The 11,594-nt window shown below is 40.2% G+C and overlaps 1 protein-coding gene across 1 annotated transcript in view; it reads left to right on the top strand.

Moving 5' to 3' along the window:
• The first annotated feature begins 374 nt into the window (after positions 1-374).
• The window catches only part of LOC109889318 (nuclear pore complex protein Nup93-like), a 45,585-nt gene continuing 34,365 nt past the window's right edge, over positions 375-11,594 (top strand). Inside the window, exon 1 of the mRNA XM_020480672.2 lies at positions 375-537. The gene's annotated coding sequence lies outside the window, so the exon portion shown is untranslated. The remainder of the gene's footprint in view (positions 538-11,594) is intronic.

Below are 11,594 nucleotides of genomic sequence, written 5' to 3'. Positions count from 1 at the left end.
AGCAAACAAAGGATCCACTCCAGGGAAGTCGTAATCCTAGTCGTAATGCTGGAAGTTCTGGTTGGTTATCTTCCTGGCTGTATGTAATGACACAAAACAATTCCTGAGCCAATAACGTAAAAAAAATAGTACTAAAACAAACAAAATACTGCAGAGTTGCAGGGTGTTGGCCTGAACTAGGACTAAATAGATTAATAGTGGGATGGGTTTTTTTAAATATATTTTTTTGTGAGTTTACTGTTAGATCGTAGGGTATTTGTTTATTTGTCATGTATTTATTTCAAGCAAAGTATAAGGGGTTTATACTCCAGTCTAGTAGGTGGCGGTATTACAACATTTATTGGATGCCAACCGCTATTAAACCTCATCGAAGAAGAATAAAACGAGGCCTCATCCAATCAGACTAGACCTCAGAAGTGCCGGGGTAAAATGTATGTCCGACTGGAAAACAAATGAGATGAGCACAAAAGAGCGAATACAACTGTCATAACTACTATTTGTGGAACAGGAAAGGATCATTTGCTATCTAGGATTCATGTAAGTTACCCAGCTAATACGCGTTACAACTAGTTATGAACCTGCCGTTGCATGCCACTAGCTTAGCTATAGTTAACTTGCTAAAGTGCTAGCTTGCTTTGTACCTGTAAACGAACTGATTCTTAAATGTGTAATTCATATTAGTGTTAGCTTTGGGACACAATATCGGGAGTCTAATACACAGACTCCCGATGTTGTTGTGGGCAGTCATCAAAGTCAATTATTCTAGGCTTTCCACGCTAGTTAGCCAGCCTAGTTGCTCATCGTGCCAAGGGGGCATGCGCGCGCTGGTTTCGATTCAGCTGTCATTGCGTGGCTGCATGCATCTTGATGCAAGTAGTTCGCAGAAAAGTCACAACTAGGTGAAAACCTATGTACTAGCAATGTCAGTTATTTACGCCGACATTGTGGACAACAGAGCAAAAGGCTCCAAACAGAAAAATGACAATTCACATGCTATGGCAGAATAATAAACACTGACCAGTCCAAAGATACATACGACGCTCAACCGAACAATCAGGTTACATTTTGTGTAATACGCAACTAATTGGTAACGTAAACTCGTACATCGCCTTGGTCCGTACAATTGCCCTTATTTTAGCGCCCCCAAAACGTAATACTTCCAGATCAACTGTAATGTCAATACCATCGCAAAGCACAATGTCTCCCCTTTCCAACATAATCAATTACATGTCCTAAACGCTGCCCGTTTCTGCATAATTCAAGCAGGCAATGAGCCCCGTCGGGTCTTTTTAAAAATGGCGGGTGGGGAAGCGAAACTAATGCTTGATGGTGAGAAGGAGTGATGTTGAGTGGGAAAATTGCTTTTTTTAACTCGATCTGTCCAACTTTATCGCCTCTAAAATGTAAATAAAACATTATAAAGTGTTTTTATATAATGTGTCATTACATACCTATTTGAAGCTTTGTGTCGAATTTGAATCGGGATTTTAGGGCGGTGCTAAAGTGATCTTAGACGTAAGCGGCGGCTTTGAGAATGATGATCGCATGCAATGATGACGCAAAAAATGACTAGGTATCCCCCCTTACACCGTCATTGTCCAGTTCTTGTTTTTAAACGATGAGAGAAGTGCTACACCTGGTGGAAAGATTGTAAGACAGAAATAGTTGCTTTATGCGTGCTGTACATTACGATATGACACGTCCCGATGTAACGGAGGGTCCACTTTTTTTCAACTTTTCTCCAATACTATAGAGGCATTACCATGTCGATCAATGCTTGAATAGAAACCTAGTTCACACCCCCGATTTTGAAGTCAACACAGTCGCTACAGTCCCATTCGTTTTCTTTGTAGCCTCGTTTGAATGTCGCGGTTACGCATATTTGTAAGTTTACGTTATATACAGGGTGAAACTAATGACAGCAAAATCGTCTAAATGTTACTCACAAGCCAGAATGTTTAATAAAATTACATTTGAACTTACTCTACCGGTTGTCCGGTGGTGTTGGTACTTCAGATGGTTGAAATTTGAGACAAAATGTCCACAGGAAAGTATTGTTTACCAGACTTTTTCAAGCACGGGTACTGCAGTAGAAATTTCTGGCATATGCAAAATCATAGTCTTCTATGATATTGGCGATCCCCACAATTTAATGTGCATCCCACAACCTACTATGCGGGATGGAAATATGAGTCCCCCAAAACTGAACTCCCAAAAAAGAAATACAACAACTTCCTGTTAAAAATCAATAAAACAGATCTGAATCCTACAGACTCCAGCGGAACCTGGGAGGGCGGGTCTTCCGCCGCCAGTTCTTCTTGCATGTCTTCCGACGTAAAATCCTTGAGTCCCAAAAACCTTTCTGCCTGCAGCCACAATAATGTGCTGTTTGTTCGACTTCTTTGAGACTTGTGCTGTACAGTTTGACTGGAAATGAACACAACAAAATACACTTGAAAAAAAAATATTATTATTATTATTGTTATTCCACAACAATACAACACGGCAAGAGTAAGTACTACGAGAAAGGTAAATCAACACCCCCCCCCCCCCCCCCCCTAAAAAAAATACATTAAAACAATGGCAAAATACAAATGAGTTAAATTGGAATAGTAATAATAATAATGACTAAATAAGACAAATGACAAGAGATACCAACATATGCACAAAGCAATAAAAACTGTACATTACAGAGACAATAGCTACATTGATCTACAAGCTCACATCCACCAACCTCAATGGAAGTGTTTCCATAGAGTCCCGGAAGGGTTGCCATATTTTCAGAAAGTGGTTGAATTTATTTCTTAAAGCATAGGTAATCGTCTCCATAGGAATACACTTACTCATTTCAGAGAGCCATCTTGTAATTAGGAGAGGGGAATCCGATTTCCATGTCAATGCAACACATTTTCTGGCAAGGGCGATTTTTCTGTAAATTTGATTTTGAAATTATTCCTCAAAATTACATTTGTGAAGTTACCCAGAATGCATATTTCAGGGTCAAGTGGGACAGGGACCTCTATAATAAAGGCCAGGGTGTCACAAACATCATGCCAGAAGGCTTCTCATTTAGTACACTGCCAAGTAGAATGCAAAAAAGCGCCTTCTGTTTTTCCACATCTAAAACACATTTCTGATATTTCAAGGTTATATCTACAAAAATATCTTCAAGGTTATATCTAGGCAAAAAAGTATTTAGTCAGCCACCAATTGTGCAAGTTCTCCCACTTAAAAAGATGAGGCCTGTAATTTTCATCATAGGTACAGTTCAACTATGACAGACAAAATGAGAGAGAAAAAACCCAGAAAATCACATTGTAGGATTTTTAATTTATTTATTTGCATATTATGGTGGAAAATAAGTATTTGGTCAATAACAAAAGTTTCTCAATACTTTGTTATATACCCTTTGTTGGCAATGACAGGTCAAACGTTTTCTGTAAGTCTTCACAAGGTTTTCACACTGTTGCTGGTATTTTGGCCCATTCCTCCATGCAGATCTCCTTTAGAGCAGTGATCTTTTGGGGCTGTTGCTGGGCAACACAGACTTTCAACTCCCTCCAAAGATTTTCTATGGGGTTGAGATCTGTAGACTGGCTAGGCCACTCCAGGACCTTGAAATGCTTCTTACGAAGCCACTCCTTCGTTGCCCGGGCGGTGTGTTTGGGATCATTGTCATGCTGAAAGACCCAACCACGTTTCATCTTCAATGCCCTTGCTGATGGAAGGAGGTTTTCACTCAAAATCTCACGATACATGGCCCCATTCATTCTTTCCTTTACACGGATCAGTCATCCTGGTCCCTTTGCAGAAAAACAGCCCCAAAACATGATGTTTCCACCCCCATGCTTCACAGTAAGTATGGTGTTCATTGGATGCAACTCAGCATTCTTTGTCTTCCAAACACGAGTTGAGTTTTTACCAAAAAGGTCTATTTTGGTTTCATCTGACCATATGACATTCTCCCAACCTTCTTCTGGATCATCCAAATGCTCTCTAGCAAACTTCAGACGGGCCTGGACATGTACTGGCTTAAGCAGGGGGACACGTCTGGCACTGCAGGATTTGAGTCCCTGGCGGCGTAGTGTGTTACTGATGGTAGGCTTTGTTACTTTGGTCCCAGCTCTCTGCAGTTCATTCACTAGGTCCCCCCGTGTGGTTCTGGGATTTTTGCTCACTGTTCTTGTGATCATTTTGACCCCACGGGGTGAGAGAGCTTGCGTGGATCCCCAGATCGAGGGAGATTATCAGTGGTCTTGTATGTCTTCCATTTCTTATTAATTGCTCCCACAGTTGATTTCTTCAAACCAAGCTGCTTACTTATTGCAGATTGTCTTCCCAGCCTGGTGCAGGTCTACAATTTTGTTTCTGGTGTCCTTTGACAGCTCTTTGGTCTTGGTCATAGTGGAGTTTGGAGTGTGCCTGTCTGAGGTTGTGGACAGGTGTCTTTTTTATACTGATAACAAGTTCGAACAGGTGCCATTAATACATACAGGTAATGAGTGGAGGACAGAGGAGCCTCTTAAAGAAGAAGTTACAGGTCTGTGAGAGCCAGAAATCTTGCTTGTTTGTAGGTGACCAAATACTAATTTTCCACCATAATTTGCAAATAAATTCATTAAAAATCCTACAATGTGATATTCCGGTTTTATTTTTCTCATTTTGTCTGTCATATTTGAAGTGCACCTATGATGAAAATTACAGGCACCTCTCATCTTTTTAAGTGGGAGAACTTGCACAATTGGTGGCTGACTAAATACTTTTTTGCCCCACTGTATAAGTCTATATCTAGATTTGATGGTCGCTCACACACTATCTTGGCATAAGTCTGACCATAGACCCTCATCTATTGTAGTATTCAAATCGGATTCCCATCGCTCTCTCGTCTTATGTACATCTAGTTTTGGGCATTGTTGCAATAGCAATGAGTACACTCTGGATTTAAATATATGTGTCATTGTTATCATGGAGTAGTTCTATTTTTGATAGGTTTGGTAAAGTCATCTGAGAGTTTTTTTTAAATGGTAAATAACAAAATAAATGATTATTGGACAACTGGTATTTCTTTTATAGTTGCTCAAATGACATAAGTACCCCATTTATATAACAATATTCTAAATCTGTTATTCCCTTCTCATGCCGCTGTTGAAACATGTTGTTATCCAAGATCATTGACAGGAGTCTGTTTTGCCACCGGGGTGTTTTGGGTGACAAGTCTTGTTTCAGACCAAATAACCAAGATCTTACTAAATTGATGGTACAGGGATTGATAGTTTTTGTTGATGTAGTCTTGGGGTTCCACTTGTACATAATATTACTCCCAACTAGAGGTCAACCGATTAATCGGCATGGCTGTTAAATTAAATTAATTCATAACAATCGGTAATCATCCTTTTTGTACGCGCCGATTATGGCCGATTACATTGTAATCCACGAGGAGACTGTGGCAGGCTGACCACCTGTTACGCAAGTGCAGCATCAAAATTACCTTGTGGCTGCAAGGAGCCAAGGTAAGTTGCTAGCTAGCATTAAACTTACCTTGTAAAAAAACAATCAATCTTCACATAATCACTAGTTAACTACACATGGTTGATGATATTACTAGGTTAACTAGCTTGTTCTGTGTTGCATATAATCAATGTGGTGCCTGTTAATTTATCATCGAATCATAGCCTACTTTAACTTGATGATTTAACAAAAGCGCATTTGCGAACTACCTGCATCAAGATGCATGCAACTACGCAATGACCGCTGAATCGAAACCAGCGCGCACATGCCCCCTTGGCACGATGAGCAACTAGGCTGGCTAGCTAACTAGCGTGGAAAGCCTAGAATAACTGATTTTCATGACTGCCCACAACAACATCGGGAGTCGGTGTATTAGACTCCCGATATTGTGTCCCAGGCTAACAACACTAATACGAATTACATATTTAAGAATCAGTTTGTTTACAGGTACAAAGCAAGCTAGCACTTTAGCAAGCTAACTATAGCTAAGCTAGTGGCATGCAACGGCAGGTTCATAACTAGCTGTAACGCAGTCTGACTGAGCAGTGGTAGGCAGCATCAGGCTCGTAAGCATTCATTCAAACAGCAGCTCTTAGCAATGCTGGGATGCTCAGCGCTGTTTATGACTTCAAGCCTATCAACTCCCGAGATTAGGCTGGCAATACTAAAGTGCCTATAAGAACATCCAATAGTCAAAGGTATATGAAATACAAATGGTATAGAGAGAAATAGTCCTATAATTCCTATAACTACAACCTAAAACTTGTTAACTGGGAATATTAAAGACTCATGTTAAAAGGAACCACCAGCTTTCATATGTTCTCATGTTCTGAGCAAGGCACTTAAACTTTAGCTTTTTTACATGGCACATATTGCACTTTTACTTTCTTCTCCAACACTGTGTTTTTGCATTATTTAAACCAAATTGAACATGTTTCATTATTTATTTGAGACTAAATGGTTTTTATTTATGTATTATATTAAGTTTAAAAAAAGTGAATTGTTCATTCAGTATTGTTGTAATTGTCATTTATTACAAATATATATATAATTGGTATCAGATTTTTTTTGGTCCTCCAATAATCGTTATCAGCTTTGAAAAATCATCAGTCGACCTCTACTCCCAACCTCTACATTAAGAGCAAACATTTCCATCTCAGTCGAAGATGGGGCTGGTTCATTTTCAAATAGTAATGAAATTAATCTAATTTGCGCTCCCCAATAATACATCTTGAAATTTGGTAGGCGTAGACCTCCTAGACTATAATCCCACGTTAATTTGTCCAGGCTCACCCTTGGGGTTTTGCTCTTCCATACAAATTGTCTTATGGTCTTGTTAAAGAAACTCTTGGGTAGGGATATGGGTAAAGATTGAAATAGGTAGAACGTTCGTCTTAATACAGCTAATTCTCCCAAATAATGTGAGAGTCAGATCTGTCCATCTATTCAAGTCATCCACCACCTTCTGAACCAAGACAGAGTAGTTAAGCTTGTTCAAATTTCTTAAGCCATTATCTACTTTAATTCCTAGACATTTGAACCCCTGTGGCAACCATCTGAAGGGACCCATTCGTTCACAGATGCTATAGTCAAAGCGAGTCAGTGGAAGCATTTCACTTTTGTCCATGTTGACTTTGTAACCTGATATAGAGCTAGCTGTATGTACCCCAAAGCGTCTGTAGTTTTGATGGGTCGGGTCAGAGAGGAACAAAATAATGTAGTTTGCGAACAATGCGATCCTATGCGTTATCTGGCCCACCTGAAAGCCCTTTATGCCAGGATCTGTTCTTATGGCCTGCGCCAGAGGTTCAATGGCTAGCACAAAAAGGAATGGGGAAAGTGAACAGCCCTGTCTACTACCTCTAAAGATTGGGAATGTGGCTGACATCATGCCATTAGTTTTGCGATTTATAGTATAAAGTCTTAGCCCAGTTGACAAACAAAGGACCAAAGTTAAATTTAGCAAGTACCTTGAATAGGTATGGCCACTCCAGCCTATCAAAGGCCTTTTCAGCATCTAGAAATACTGCTATACTAGGATCGGTCCTCACACTGGCCATGTGAATTACATTGAATAACCTTCGCAATTATTGGTGGAGGATCTTTTCTGTATGAAGCCTGTTTGATCGGTATTAATCAGGTTGGCCAAATATGGTCCTAATCTATTAGCCATCGCCTTAGAAATCGATTTATAGTCATCATTGAGGAGCGAGATCGGCCTATAGGAAGAGCATTGTAGAGGATCTTTATTTTTGTATGTGTAACTGTTATAATAGCCGTGGAAAAGGAGTCCAGTAGGCTCTGCATCTCAGCTGCTAAAGTTAGAACATCCATCGAGTGGAATAAGCAAATCCTTAACTCCTTAAAGCCATCGTCTCCTGGTGATTTGCTGGATTGTAGCGAAGAAATTGCCTTTTCAAGTTCTGTGAAGGGGCGATCTAGTTAGTTTTGGTCTTCCTGTGTGAGGTACGGTAGATCAATAGTAGACAGAAATGTGTCTCATTGCTGGTTCCGTTCCTATCAGAAGTGTATAACTTAGAAAAGTATTGTTTAAATTAATCATTATCTTCCGGGTTGTGAGACACTTGACCGTTCTCTATTTCAATAGAGTTGATGGTTCTCAAATTCTCAGCTTTTCTGTCAGGCCAATACTTTGTGTGTGTTCTCCCCCAATTCATAATGTCTTTGCCTAGTTCTAAGAATAGCCTTTTCAGTTTTGTTATTATATTTTTGTTTTTTATTCACCAATGAGCGAGCGGTATGTTTCTTTAGAGACACATTTTTGGTGTTCTTTTTGTATTAATAAGATTTCATTCTCTAATTCATTCAATTCAGCAGTGCATTTCCTTTTAGGACCTTTGGTATAGGAAATGATTTGACCCCTAAGAAAGGCCTTTTGTGTATCCCAGAGTACAAAACTATTGGGAGAGGACAGTTTGTTTCACAGACAAACATAATTTGGTCTGATAAATTGACAAAATTCTGCCTGTTTCAAAAGAGTTGGGTTTAGGCACCATCTATAAGTCCCTTGAACTCTGCCTGGCATCCAAACAGAAAGTGTGAGGGGAGAATGATCTGAGATAGTTCTGGATAAATACTCAGTTTCCACAACTATGGGTTACCTGTGCTGATAGGAGAAAATAATCAATCCGGGTATAAGAGTTAGGTGGGCAAGAGTAGAATGAGTAATCCCTATCTTGTGGGTGAAGCTGTCTCCCTATGTCTTTCATAAATGATAGTGCATTTGGCGGACTTAGTCAATGAGGTTGCTTTAGTTGAGGATCTATCCAGAAACGTGTCCAGACAAAAATGAAAGTCACCCCAAACGAAGTGTTCCCTGAAATTCCGCTACCTTGAGGAATATATCTTGAATAAAAGTACAATCATAATTAGGTGCATATGCATTAAGCAAGGTCCAATATTCAGAATGCATTCTGCCATGGACCCCTACATAACATCCCAGTGGATCAAAAATTGTTTTCGTAACACAGAGTAAATTCTTATTAATCAACACAGCTACTCCCGGTGTCTTTGTGTTTTATGAAGAGGCAAAGACCTGTCCTACCCATTCACACTCTAGCCTTTTATGTTCTGCCCCTGTTAGATGTGTTTCGGTCTTTAGCTTTTTCAAGTACATACATGTAAGGACTCGTTTACATTTATGACAGGACCTTTCAGTCCATTGACGTTTAATGATGTATGATTTACTATCTTAGCCATATTGTTCACTCACTCCTGACATTTACATTCATGTCCAATAAAGGGGTGGGATATTCTATTGCCTATTTTTGGTGAGCCTGTAGTCAAACACATATTATAGAGCTAAGGTCTCTCACAAAATAGTACTGTAATAAAAACAAACAATTCCCCTCCGCCCCCCATTGTTCTTGAACGTGCCCAGCACAAACCCCACCTGTAGTGGAGCTATGCACCCAGTGTCGCAATTTCAATTTCTAACATTAAGGCAAACATGAACATGGAGCTTGAGCCCAGTAAATTAACAAATGTAGAATTCTTCACCCATCCTTATATGGTGCAACACACCTAACGCTGCCATGTCCGGGAGTAAAAATATAAGACGTCATGACTTAGCCATATAAAAGGTCTAACAAATAATAATATTGACGCCTCTGAGGACCATGCCTGTCCCAAATAACAACTTATAAACAATGTCACTCTGGAAAAAAAACTAAAATGTTTGTTTTACATGGGTTTTGGGACCTTACCTCATTGATCTGTCAGTAAACTATAGCTTAATCCAGCAAAGCAGTCCTACCGGTTATGTAAGTAATAAGGCATGCTAGTGGGACACAGCACAGCTAGCAGTGAAATTAACCGAGTCCGTTATCCAATCAACCATGTCCTGAGCCGGTCGCCTGTAGTCTGCGGAGAAAAGTTGCGACATCTTTGGGCGTTTGGAAGAATCTTCTCTGTCCGCCATGTATGATTCTCATCATTGTAGGTTGAAGCAGCGCAAATGGAATGTCTTGGAGTAAGTCATTGTTTTCATCTGTTCGTATTCCTTCCTGCTTTTGACCATCCCGGGACTCCTGTCTGGAAATAATTTTATCTCTTCCCAGTTGTGTAGGATGTTTGACCGCGGTTCTGAGAACTTTCTCTCTGTCCTGGTACCTCAGGAACTGAACGAGGAAGGATCGTGGGTTCTGATCTGTGGATGGGCGAGTGACCTGTGTCCGTTCGATAACCAGGGGTTCAGCAAAATTATTCTTTGCCCAGTAGGGAGGGGATAATGGCAGCAGAGAAATCAATGGGGTCTCTCCCCCCACGGAGGCCGATAATTCTAATGTTACTTCGCCTACTGTAGTTTTCCAAATGGTCGACCTTATTCATCAGGTATTCGTTGTTTTTGTGCAGTTTCTGTAGTTCTTTCCCCATTCCCTCTAGCTTGTCCTCAGCAATGCTGATGCGCTCTTTAGCTTCTTCCATTCGTGATCCTAGCGTGTTGATAGTTGTTGTCAAACCTGAGATGGAGTTTTTTTTTTTTCAGCCAACTGTGCTGAGATGGAGTAGCTGAACTCGGTTGTTTTCAAGTTAAATTGTGTTGTGAGGGAGTCATTGCCTTCTTTGATCACTTTGAGGATGTGAGCTAGCCTAACTTCTTCCTGAGGTGTCATGGTGATATCTTGGGTTTCCGAGGAGGCCATGGTCAGAGGTTCTTTTTCCATTGTTTCTTGGTCTGTTTTGGTGCTTCCCTTTCCTTTTTATCTCATGGGCATAGCACCACTCTTGGCTACAATGTAGTAATCAGTATGGATAAAGTTATCAAGTTTTAGGATAAGTTTGTTTAAAGATTTATCTGGAGTTCTCGGTCACGCTTCTTTCTAGCTTTGCTGCATCACGTAATCCCCCAAAATACACCCTTTTAACACACCTTTTGTCTGGCAGTAAACATTTACTACAGGCTGTTGTGTATCTACTAGCATCACTTGTTTTCTCAATTTTTCACCTCCACATAGGATATTTGATTGAGCGCTCTAACTTTTGCCGCCTCAATTTCCTTCACCCTTGCAAGGCACTCCGGATCATGATCTCCACCACAATTGCAACAACGTTGTCCTTCTACACTCCGTTCTTCAGTATACTCTGTCTACACACACTTGAAACATGGCCAAATCCTTTACAATTCTTACACTGCAGTGGTTTGGGGTGAATGCTCTTACGGCATATCTTACATATCCAAGCTTCACATGCGTAGGTATTTGCTCTTTATCAAAAAACAACAGGACCGACAGACTTTCTTCTTTTCTCCATTCACCCAGCAGGTCAGACGCTGGGCACAAACCACACCAGGAATTCTCTTCAGGTATTCAACGGGTGCTCTACTACAAAGTTCCAAATGCCAAACTAATGTTTTCTGGATTCTTTTGAGGCCCACTGCAATCTTCCTCTGCTCTTCAGAAATACAAATAATCAAAATAAGACCACTCCTGGCCACTCTGAAAGACTCTTTTCCAAGCACATACTTCACCATTTAACACCTCAAACAGGTTTCCCACATATGCATTCTTACTCAACAGACACATCCCAAAAAGAAGCGATTCATTACTATTTACACACGTATCCTC

The sequence above is a fragment of the Oncorhynchus kisutch genome, linkage group LG4, assembly GCF_002021735.2.
Source record: "Oncorhynchus kisutch isolate 150728-3 linkage group LG4, Okis_V2, whole genome shotgun sequence".
Classification (NCBI taxonomy): Eukaryota; Metazoa; Chordata; class Actinopteri; order Salmoniformes; family Salmonidae; genus Oncorhynchus; species Oncorhynchus kisutch.
This window is presented reverse-complemented; position numbering and strand designations above follow the sequence as displayed.